The sequence below is a fragment of the Enhydra lutris genome, unplaced genomic scaffold, assembly GCF_002288905.1.
Source record: "Enhydra lutris kenyoni isolate GAN:26980312 unplaced genomic scaffold, ASM228890v2 scaffoldscaffold11, whole genome shotgun sequence".
Lineage (NCBI taxonomy): Eukaryota > Metazoa > Chordata > Mammalia > Carnivora > Mustelidae > Enhydra > Enhydra lutris.
In genome coordinates, this window is record NW_019154095.1 from 21,756,465 (window position 1) to 21,767,823 (window position 11,359).

The following is an 11,359-nucleotide window of genomic DNA, read 5'->3' on the forward strand; positions in this document are numbered from 1 at the left end:
GTTAAGAAGACTTGAAAGAACTCAACAATATTGTAGTAGAGATTGATTTGCTCCCCTCCCCAAGCTATCCCACAGAAGTATAGTGTTAGCATCATGACAAATACCCAGTGAATGGAAGAATTAAGTCCTTTAAGCTTTGTACAGTTTTAAAGTTTAATTTTATATTTTTATTCTCATAATTTAAGCATTTGTTTATAACCCTGAAATATTCTAAGAACCTTTTATTTTCTTTCCAAAAGGAAAAAAATTCTTCTCTTTTCCCTCCCTCTCCTCTCTTCCTCCCCTTCCCCTCCCCATTTCCCACTTTCCCACTTCCCTCCGCTTCTCTTCTCTTCCTTCAGTTTGTGTTTTATTGATACAGAAGCTCAGGCTTTGACCACACACTCCCGCAACAGGTACAGCTGCTCCTTCCTCTGCTACTTCTTGGTCTTGAGATTTTCCTTGTTATTGTTCAGCTGCAGTCACATGGCACATAACTTCTTGAGCTGCTGATCCAGGAGTTTGTACTTCTTACCCTTGTAGAATTTCCTGATGTTCTCCTTCTGAATCTGGTTGATGATGGTGAGAGCACATGGGATAGATTTGCAAATAACTGAGATCCTGCAGAGCTTTGAAACCACTGTGACTGTTGACTGTCACTTTGAGGACATGCAGCTGGGACAGCTCCAACTTTGGGTTTTCCCACTGTTCAAGCAGCTCCTCCTTCTTGCCACGAAGGTCTGGAGCCTTAATCTTGGCCACGTGTGGTCGCTGCTGGTAAGGAAAAGAACAGAAGTATTTTCTTTTAAATACCAGAAGTTTCCCCTCCCCAGAGCATTTCAAGATGATAAAATTTACTGATGATTCTGTGGGCCATTAGTAAATTCTGTAGAAAGAGTAAAAACTAGTCCCTGAATTATCATTATATGGAGTGGTCTGTTTTAAAAGCAGCCAATAAAAAAGGTCATTTTTAAATCCTAAAATGTCACTTAAATAAGAATTACCATGTTATATGTATTTTGCCAAATATCTGTGCATTCTTGGCAGTTTAATGTTAGTAGGAAATGTCATTCATTCTTTTCCTCCTGTGCCATTGTGAAGCTACTGCCTCTCAGCTCTGAACCTCCTTGTCTCTACTTGGCTTTGTGATGCTGGAGCTGGGATGCTTCAAAGTACATTTACCCTTTTTCAGCTGGTAAGTTCTGCCACTGGGATGAAGACTGGGCAGGCAGTGGGAGCGAGGACCCACCAATGCTTCCTGTTTCTACCCGTGTTGCCATAGTGGTTGTGACTGTTCCTGTAGCAGGCCCTTCCAGTTTTTAACCTTTTCCTCTGGCCTCCCTGTGACCTCTCTGGCACCAGCAGCTCAGTGATCTAACTTTCAGGTTCAGGGTGCTTCCTCCAAGCTTCTAGTTCTAATGATCTCAATCTCTTCTCTTTGTTTCTAAACCTGAGGATGGTAGGTGACTATGTTTACTATTTCTATGCTACCCGAGTATGCCCTTTTCACTTTTCTAGTTCTCTCATACCTGCTTTAACCAATGCCCTGTATTAAATTCTTTGCTAAAATCACTGGTGGGGCTGGCTATGTTTTCCTGATTGGACCTAGATATACTCCTTCTCACTGTGCCATTATCCCTTCTCACTGTGCCATTATTCCTCTTCCCTAACCCAACCAAATCCATTTTTTTTTTTTTTTTACTACACAAGCCATTGTTTTTAAGAGTGGAGTAGTCATCCCCTTAGCCATTAATGCATTTCTTCGTATAACGAGAGATAAAATCTCAGTGAATCCAGAAATAAGCCCAATTCATTTTTGTATCTCCAGTATGTTAGGTGCTGTTTTAAGCATGGTAAGAAATATTTCTGTGTCATCATAGACCTACAGTCTGGTAGGAAAGACATATTTTACAGATGTGGGGAAAAAACTACCATAAAATGCAATTCCATGTATGTTCATTATGTATGACATTTGGAGGAAAAAAAAGGATTTGGTGAGGATTTAATAGCTAAAAATTACTTCATGCAGGAGTTGGGATTTGGCATCTCTCAAATTATGGGAAGAAGGTAATGAAAAGATTGAAAGCCAGAGGGTTTTATAAGCAGAAGGGCAATTTGAGACAAAACATGGATACAACCATGGGTTTTTTTTTTTTAATTCATTCACTCCATTTGCTCATCTACTCAGTTAATCTACACTTATTTTTATATACCTTCTCTATGCCAGGGCCTCTAGAATAAGTGAGAGACCCTGATACATTGGTAGACCAAAACACATATACTCCTGTCTCTTAAGGCTCATATTTCAATAAGATAGATATATTGATCAAATAATCACACCACAGATGTGTAATTGTCATTGCTCTGTGTCCTATAAAAGAGGTTAATGGGTCTGTGGAAGAGAATAGAGGTAACTAGGCAAAGTGTGAAAGACCAGTGTTCCAGTTTAAGCAATTGGCATGTGCAAAAATCCATGCAGAGAGGGAACAATGTGGGTACAAGAGACTAGAAGAAGGTCTATGTATCTGGATGGAGGAAGGAGTGGAAAAACATGGGTCTCTATGGAATGCCATCCATTGCCATCTTAGCTGGCTTATAATTAGAAGAACTGAAAATCAATAGATATGAGCAGGCCAAGGAAACTGCCAGAACCCCCTTCTGTTTGTGTAAACCAAACAGCCCTTGGTCAGAGTTTCGGCCCCAGGAAATACCATTTCAGACCATAAGCTGAGAGAGTAGAAGAGATGACTCCTTACCCCAGTGTGCTATAGAGGAATTTTGCTCACTAATGATTCTATAGGGGAGCAAGAAATGGGGCACCTGGGTGGCTCAGTGGGTTAAAGCCTCTGCCTTCGGCTCAGGTCATGATCCCAGGCTTCGCTCAGGTCATGATCCCAGGGTCCTAGGATCGAGCCCCGCATCGGGCTCTCTGCTCAGTGGGGAGCCTGCTTCCTCCTTTCTCTCTGCCTGCCTCTCTGCCTACTTGTGATTTCTGTCAAATAAATAAATAAATAAATAAATAATCTTAAAAAAAAAAAAAAAAGGAAAGAGCAGTGTCTGATGTGGAAACGAAGGACTAGCTCCCTGGAGCAGAGCATTTTAATTTCACATGCACAAAGTACAGCATGCTAGAATCCTCTCCCAGCACATCCTTTTAGTCTCCAAAATACATGAATTTATTGAGAGTGCAGATGACTTGTTATAGAAAACAGTTTCAGCATTTGGTATAATTAATGTAAATATTGCATGTAATAGAAAAATAATCTAACACTTTCTTTATTTAAAGCAGGTTTAATTAATGTCAAGTGTAGTAGCAAGTGGTGATCTCCCCCTGCCTGCCTCTCTCCTCACCCTGTGTGGAAATGCTCCCTGCTGCCTTGTTTACCTGCAGATTTTAGTGTCTAAACACACAGGAGGGAATTTATGCTTTATTTCTAAAGCACTCTCTCTTCTTTCCTTCAAAAATAGCTTCTTTCTTTCAGTAAGAGAAACTATTCCCAGAGCCTCTTGAAAATTATTTTCTTGTAGACAAGTTCTATGTCTTGCACTGCTCGCCATGACCTACGCAGACGCACTCCAGGTTTATAGGCCTAACCATTGGGAGCAGGAATGTAGGTCATCTCTATTGGCTACTGCCTAACAACTGGACTCCTTTCTACTCTCATTCTGCCTTCAGAGTGACTCCACGGGGAGCCTAAACAAGACAAGAAACTGGTTGGGGTGTCAAAAGCAAATGTCAAGAAAACAGAAAAAATTGTGTTAGGCTTACAAAATAGCCAGGAGGGAATCTTCATGAACTGCCTTCCTTAGGAGTGAAATGGCATGACTGCTTAACACTGGCCAATTTAACGTTAGCAAAGGGGCCAAAGCCACTATGTAATATATCTCTCTATTAAGCATTTACATCATATTGTATCATTGCTGAAGAGAGGCACGTTGATTTTCTTAGTGATCTTCTATACGATATTATTAGACTTAGACCATTAAAGAAGCCTGAGGGTTTAGGTAAAACTGACATACCATATCCTATTAATTTCAAGTGTATGTCATAGTGATTTGATATTTTTATACATTACAAAATGATCCCCACGATAACTTTAGTTACCACCTGTTACCATAAAAATTTAGTACATTATTATCGACTGTATTCCCTAGGTTGTATATTACATCTCCATGAATTATTTATTTTATAACTGTAACTTCATACCTCATGATTCCCTTCACCTCTTTTGTCCATTTCTGACCCCTCTCTCCCCTCTCTGGTCCCCAACAGTTTGTTTCCTGTATCGAAGAGACCTTTCTGTTTTGTTTGCTTTGTTCATTTGGTTTTTTGATTCCACATATATGTGAAATCATACAGTATTTCTCTTTCCCTATCTGACTTATTCCACTTAGCGTAACACCTTTTAGATCTCTCCAGTTTGTCAGAAATTGCGAGATTTCATTATTTCTTGTGACTGTTAAAATTTTATTGTGTATATACATCACATCTTCTTTACCCACTCACCTATCGATGGATACTTTGGTTGCTTCTGATCCTTGGCCAGTGAAAATAATGCTATGATAGACATAAGGGTGCATGTCTCTCTTCAGGTTGATGGTTTTTATTATCTTCAGATAAATATCAGGAAGTTAAATTGCTGTATTGTATAGTAGTTCCATTTTTAATTTTTTAAGGAACATCTATATTATTTTCCACAGTGGCTGCACTCGTTTACATTCCCAACAGTGTACAAGGGTTCCCTTTTCTCCAAATCCTCACCAACACTTCTTATTTTTTGTCTTTTTGATAATGGTCAGTCTAACTGATTATGAGATGATATCTCACTGTCGTTTTTATTTACAGTTTCCATTTTTAAAAAATATTTTATTATTATTTTTTCATTTGACAGAGAGAGAGAGCAGCAACAGAGGGAGAGGGAGAAGCAGGCCCCCACTGAGTGGGCATCCTGATATGGGGCTCGATCCCAGGACTCTGGGATCATAGACTAAGGTCAAAGCAGACACTTAACTGACTGAGCCACCCAGCTGCCCCATATTTGCAGTTTCCTTATTGCAAGTGATATTGAGCATTTTTTCAAGTGTCTGCTGGCTATTTGTAAGTCTTCTTTGGAAAAATATTTTTTGAAGTTGCCTACCCACTTTTTTTTTTATTTTAAAGATTTTATTTATTTGACAGACAGAGATCACAAGTAGGCAGAGAGACAGGCAGAGAGAGAGGAGGAAGCAGGCTCCCTGCTGAGCAGAGAGCCTGATGCGGGGCTTGATCCCAGGACCCTGGGATCATGACCTGAGCCTAAGGCAGAGGCTTTAACCCACTGAGCCACCCAGGCGCCCCTTGCCTACCCATTTTTAAATCAGGATTTAACATTTTTTTATATTAAATTGTGTAAGTTCTTTACATATTTTGGATATTAACCCAAATATCACCTCTCATCCATTATATTGCCTTTACATTTTGTTGATGGTTTCCTTTACTGTGCAAAAGTTTTTTATATTAATACAGTCTCAATTGTTTATTTTAGCCTTTGTTGCCCTCGCCTAGGAAACTGGTCTGAAATAGTATTGATAAGACTGATGTCAAATAGTTCACTGCCTATGTGAATTTATTTTGGTATATAATATAATTAAGTATCATTCTTTTGCATTTATTTGTCCAGTTTTACCAACACCATTTATTGAAGGGACTGTCTTCTTGCCTTCTTTGTCATAAATTAATTGATCATATATGTGTGGATTTATTTCTAGGCTCTCCATTCTATTTCATTATATTTGTTTTGGTACAATTACCATACTATTTTGATTACTGTGGCTTTGTAGTACAGTTTGAAATCCAGGAACATGATGACTCCAGGTGTATCCTTTCTCAAAATTGTTTTGGCTCTTCTGGCTCATTCATGGTTCCATACAAATTTTAGGATTATTTGTTATAGTTCTGTAAAAAAAAAAACAAAAAACAAAAAAAAACCTACTGACATTTTCTTGGGGTTCTGCATTGAATCTATAGGTTGTTTTGGATAGTAAGGAGATTTTAAAAATAATAATTCTTCCAATCCACAAGCACAGTAAATCTTTCCATTTATTTGGGTCATTTTTAATTTTTTCATCAGTATCTTATACTTTTCAAAGTACAGGTCTTTTCCCTCTTTGGTTAAATTTGTGCTTCTATATACAATATCATATCATCTGCAAATAGTGACAGTTTTACCAATTTGGATGCTTTCTATTTCATACCTAATTGCTGTGACTAGGAATTCTAATATTTTGTTGAAAAAAGTGGCAAGAGTGGGCATCCTTGTCTTGTTTCTGATCTGAGAAGGAAAACTTTCAGTTTTTCACCATTGAATATGATGTTAGCTATATGTTTGTTATAAATGGCTGTTATTATGTTTTGGTAATTTCTTTCTATACCTACTTTATTAAGATTTTTTTCTCATAAATGGATGTTGAATTTTGTCAAATGTTTTATCTGAATCTATTGAGATGATCATATGATATTTTATCCTTCACTTTTTTAATTTAGTATATGATGTTGATTGATTAGCAGAGGTTGAAGCATTGTCATATACCTTGAATAAACCCCCCCTTGATCATGGCATATGATCCTTTTAATGTATTATTGAATTCTGTTTGCTAATACTTTGTTGAGGATTTTTGCATCTGTGTTTATTGGGGTATTGGCTTGTAATTTTCTTTTTTTTAATGCTGTCCTTGTCTGGTTTTGGTATCAGGATAATATTGACATCCTAAGGTGAGTTTGGAAGTGTCCTATCTTCTTCCATTTTTTGGAAGAATTTGAGAAAAATAGATAGTAATTTCTTTAAATGTTTGAAGGAATTCAGTTGTGAAGTTATCTGGTCCTGGACTTTTATTTTTTGGGAGTTTTTAAATTTTAAGCTCTATTTTATTGCTTGTAATCAGTCTATTTGGATTTTCTGTGTCTTCATGATTCGGCCTTAGAAGGTTATGTTTTCCTAAAAATGTATTCATTTCTTCTAGGTTTTCTGATTTGCTGATGTATAATCATCTAGAATAGTCTCTTATGATCCTTTGTATTTCTGTGGTGTCAGTTGTAACTTCTCTTTCAGTTTTCATTATATTTATTTGGGCCCTCTCTCTCTCTCTTTTTTTTTTTTCCTCTTGATGAATCTGACTACAGGTGTATTGATTTTGTTTACCTTTTCAAATAGCCAGCTTTTAGTTTCATTCATTTTTTTCCTATTTTTTAAGTCTCTATTTCATTTATTTCCTTCCTGATCTTTATTATTTCCTCCTTTTATTAACTTTGGGCTTTTTCTTCTTTTTATATTTCCTTTAAGTGCAAAGATAATTCTGGGGGGATGTCTCTTGTTTCTTGAGGTAGGTCTGTGTCACTATGCATTTCCCTCTTTTTTATTTTTTATTTATTTTTATTTTTTTTTACATTTTTTTAAAATCATTTTTTAAATTTATTTTCAGCATAACAGTATTCATTGTTTTTGTACCACACCCAGTGCTCCATGCAATCTGTGCCCTCTCTAATACCCACCACCTAGTTCCCCCAACCTCCCACCCCCCACCCCTTCAAAACCCTCAGATTGTTTTTCAGAGTCCATAGTCTCTCATTGTTCACCTCCCCTTCCAATTTCCCCCAACTCCCTTCCCTTAACTCCCCATGTCCTCCATGCTATTTGTTATGCTCCACAAATAAGTGAAACCATATGATAATTGACTCTCTCTGCTTGACTTATTTCACTCAGCATAATCTCTTCCAGTCCCATCCCTGTTGCTACAAAAGTTGGGTATTCATCCTTTCTGATGGAGGCATAATACTCCATAGTGTATATGGACCACATCTTCCTTATCCATTTGTCCGTTGAAGGGCATCTTGGTTCTTTCCACAGTTTGGCGACCGTGGCCATTGCTGCTATAAACATTGGGGTACAGATGGCCCTTCTTTTCACTACATCTGTATCTTTGGGGTAAATACCCAGTAGATGCATTTCCCTCTTTGAACTGCTTTTGCTGTCTCTCATTGAGTGTGGAACTTTATGTTTCATTTTGTCTCTAGGTATTTTTTTTTTAATTTTCTCTTCAATTTTTTTGTTGACCCATTAGTTGATTAGTAGCATGTTATTTAGTTTCCATATGTTTGTAGGATTTTCTTTGTTTTCTTATTTCAGTTGACTTCTAGTTTTATACTGTTGTGATTGGAAATGATGCCTGATATAACTTCAATCTTCTTGAATTTACTGATGCTTGATTTGTGCCTAACATATAATCTATCTCATAGAACATTCTGTGTGCACTTGAAAAGAATGTGTATTTTTTAAATGTGGATGTCATTTTTTAATAAAATGCTCCATTTATATCTATTAAGTCCATCAGGTCTAATAAGTTATATAAGGCTGAAGTTTCCTTATTGATTTTTTTGGTCTGGACGATCTATTGATATAAGTTGAGTTTTAAGGTTCCCTACTATTATTACATTACAGTCAATTTCTTTCTTTAGGTTTGTTTATATCTGATTTATACATTTAGGTGCCCCTGTTTTGGGTGCACAAGTATTTACAAATGTTACAACTTTTCCTGGATTGACCTCTTATCACTAAGTAATTTTTTTTTTTAATCCCTTGTCATAGTCTTTGTTTTTATTTTTTCTGCTGTGACTAATTTTACCTTAGCTTTCTTTTCATTTCTGTTTGCATGGAGTATCTTTCTCTATCCTTTCCCCTTCAGTTTGTATGTGACTTTAGATCTGAAATGAGTCTTTTGTAGGCTGCATATAGGTGGGTTTTGCCTTTTTTAATCCCCTTAGCCCTGTATCTCTTTTGATTGGATAATTTAGTCCATTTACATTAAAGTAACTTTTGATAGGTTTATACTTATTGCCATTTTGTTATTGTTTTCTAGTCATATTTGCAGTTCTTCTCTGTTTCTTTCTCTTTTTGGTCTCTTGTGGTTTGATGATTTTCATTAGTGTTATGTTTGGGTTCCTTTCTCTTTATTTCTTTTGTGTATCTATTATAAGTTTTTGGTTTGTGGTTACCACGAGGGTCATATACTGACATATACATTTTAAGCTGATAGTTTCTTAAGTTTGATCACATTCTAAAAGCACTACATTTTTACTCCCCCCCCATTTTATGTTTTTAACATCATATTTGACATCTTTTTATTTTGTGTATCTCTTAAGTACTTTTTGTAGTTATAGTTGATTTTACTATTTTGTCTTTGAACTTTCATACTAACTTTTAAATGGCTGATCAACTGCCTTTACTATATATTTGTCTTTACCAGTGAGATTTTTTCTTTCACATATTTTCTTATTTCTAGTATGAATTTTTCTTTTCTTCTTAAAGAAGACCATCTGTGGAGCACTTGGGTGGCTCAGTCATTAAGCAGTTGCCTTTGGCTTAGGTCATGATCCCAGGATCCTGGGATTGAGGCCCACATCGGGCTCCCTGCTCAACAGGAAATCTGCTTCTCCCTCTCCTGCTCCCCCCTGATTGTGTTCCCTCTCTCTCTGTCAAATAAATAAATAAAATCTTAAAAAAGAAGAAGAAGAAGAAGAAGAAGAAGAAGAAGAAGAAGAAGAAGAAGATGACGATGACAACAATGATTTGTGGGCACCTGGATGGCTCAGTCATTAAGCATTTGCCTTTGGCTCAGATCATGGTCCCAGGGTCCTGGGATTGAGTCCAACATCATGCTCCCTGCTCAGTGGGTAGCCTGTTTCTCCCTCTGCCTCCTGCTCCCCTTGCTTGTGTTCTCTTACTTTTTCTCCCTCTCTGTCAAATAAATAATCTTTAAAAAGAAATAAAAAAAACTCTCTAATATTTCTTGTAAGGATGGTTTAGTGATAATGAACTCCTTTAGTTTTTGTTTCTCTGAGAAACTATTTATCTCTCCTTTAGTTCTGAATCATGACCTTGCTGAATATAGTATTCTTGGTTATAAGTTTTCTCCCTGTAGCACTTCCCCCCCTTTTTAAAATTTTATTTTAATTCCAGAGTAGTTAAATACAACATTATATTAGTTTCAGGTATACAATACAAGAATTCAATAATTCCATTTATTACTCAGTATGCATCCTCCTTTCAGCACTTTAAATATATCCCACCATTCCCTTCTTACCTGCAAATTTCTGCTGAAAAATCAGCTGACAGTCTTATGAGGTTCCCTTTGTATATGACTATTTGTTTTTCTCTTACTGACTTTAGGATTGTCTCTTTATTCTTAGCTTTTATCATTTCAATTTTAATATTCTTTAACATGGATCTCTTTGGGTTCTTCTTATTTGGGACTTTCTGTGCTTCCTGGACCTGGATGTCTATTTCCTTCTCAATGTTAGGAAATTTTTCAGCCATTATTTCTTCAAGTAAGTTTTCTGATTTTTTTTTCTCTCTATTCTCCCTCTGAAACCCCATATGATGTGAATATTTGTACACTTGATATTGTCCTAAAGTCCCCTAAACTATCCTCATATTTTAAAATTCTTTTTATTATTTTTTTCTCTTCTGATAGGGTGGTTTCCACTCCTCTGTTTTCCAGATCCTTGATCAATTCTTATATATCATCTAATTGGCTATTGATTTCCTCCATTTTATTTTTTATTGTAGTTATTGTATTATTGAGCTTTGCTCAATCATTTCTTATATTTTCTAATTCACTGTTAATATTCTACTTTTGTTCTTCCATTCTTCTCCCAGTTTTGGTCAGCATATTTATAACCATTACTTTGAACTCTTTATCAAATAGATTGCTTATCTCCATTTCATTAGAGCATTTTTTTCTCTATGGTTTATCTTATTTTGTTTAGAACACAATTTTCTGTCTCTTCATTTTGTTTCACTTTCTTTGTTTTCTTTCTGTGAATAGGTAGAACAACTATTTCTCCCAGTCTTGACAGAGTGACTTTGTATGTGGACCCTGTGTAGACTGTGCCTGGCTGCCTTGATGAGAGAGGTGGACCTGGAGTAAACAAGAGTTGGGGAATCTCAGTGTGCACCAGGCCATAACCACTTAGGTGGGACAGGTGGAGCTGGAGCAGACATAGGTGTTGTGATTGCCTTCATGGGACTGCTAGGTTGCAGTACATGTAGGCTGGGGCTACCCTGGATGATTGGTTGGAGCTGGAGTAGGAGGGTCAAGAGGGTCAGGATGATCCAAGGAGGATCAGGAACACGTTCCACTGGGGCCACCTTGGTAAGATAGCTGTGTGCAGTGCAGGCCAGAGCATCTCAGAGCACAGAGTACTGGGGTCACCTTGGTGGAATGGCTACAGCTGAGATAGACAGGCTCATCTTGGGGGAAAGCATAAACCGATGTGGGCCAGGGGCCTGTACACCTGGAGAGGCCCTAGCAGACTGACTAGAGCAACTGTACACTACTCCTACCA

The 11,359-nt window shown here is 37.0% G+C and overlaps 1 pseudogene; it reads right to left on the reverse strand.

The window, feature by feature from the left end:
* Positions 1-365: 365 nt before the first annotated feature.
* LOC111144466 lies at positions 366-10,328 on the reverse strand (annotated as a pseudogene).
* Positions 10,329-11,359: the final 1,031 nt, after the last annotated feature.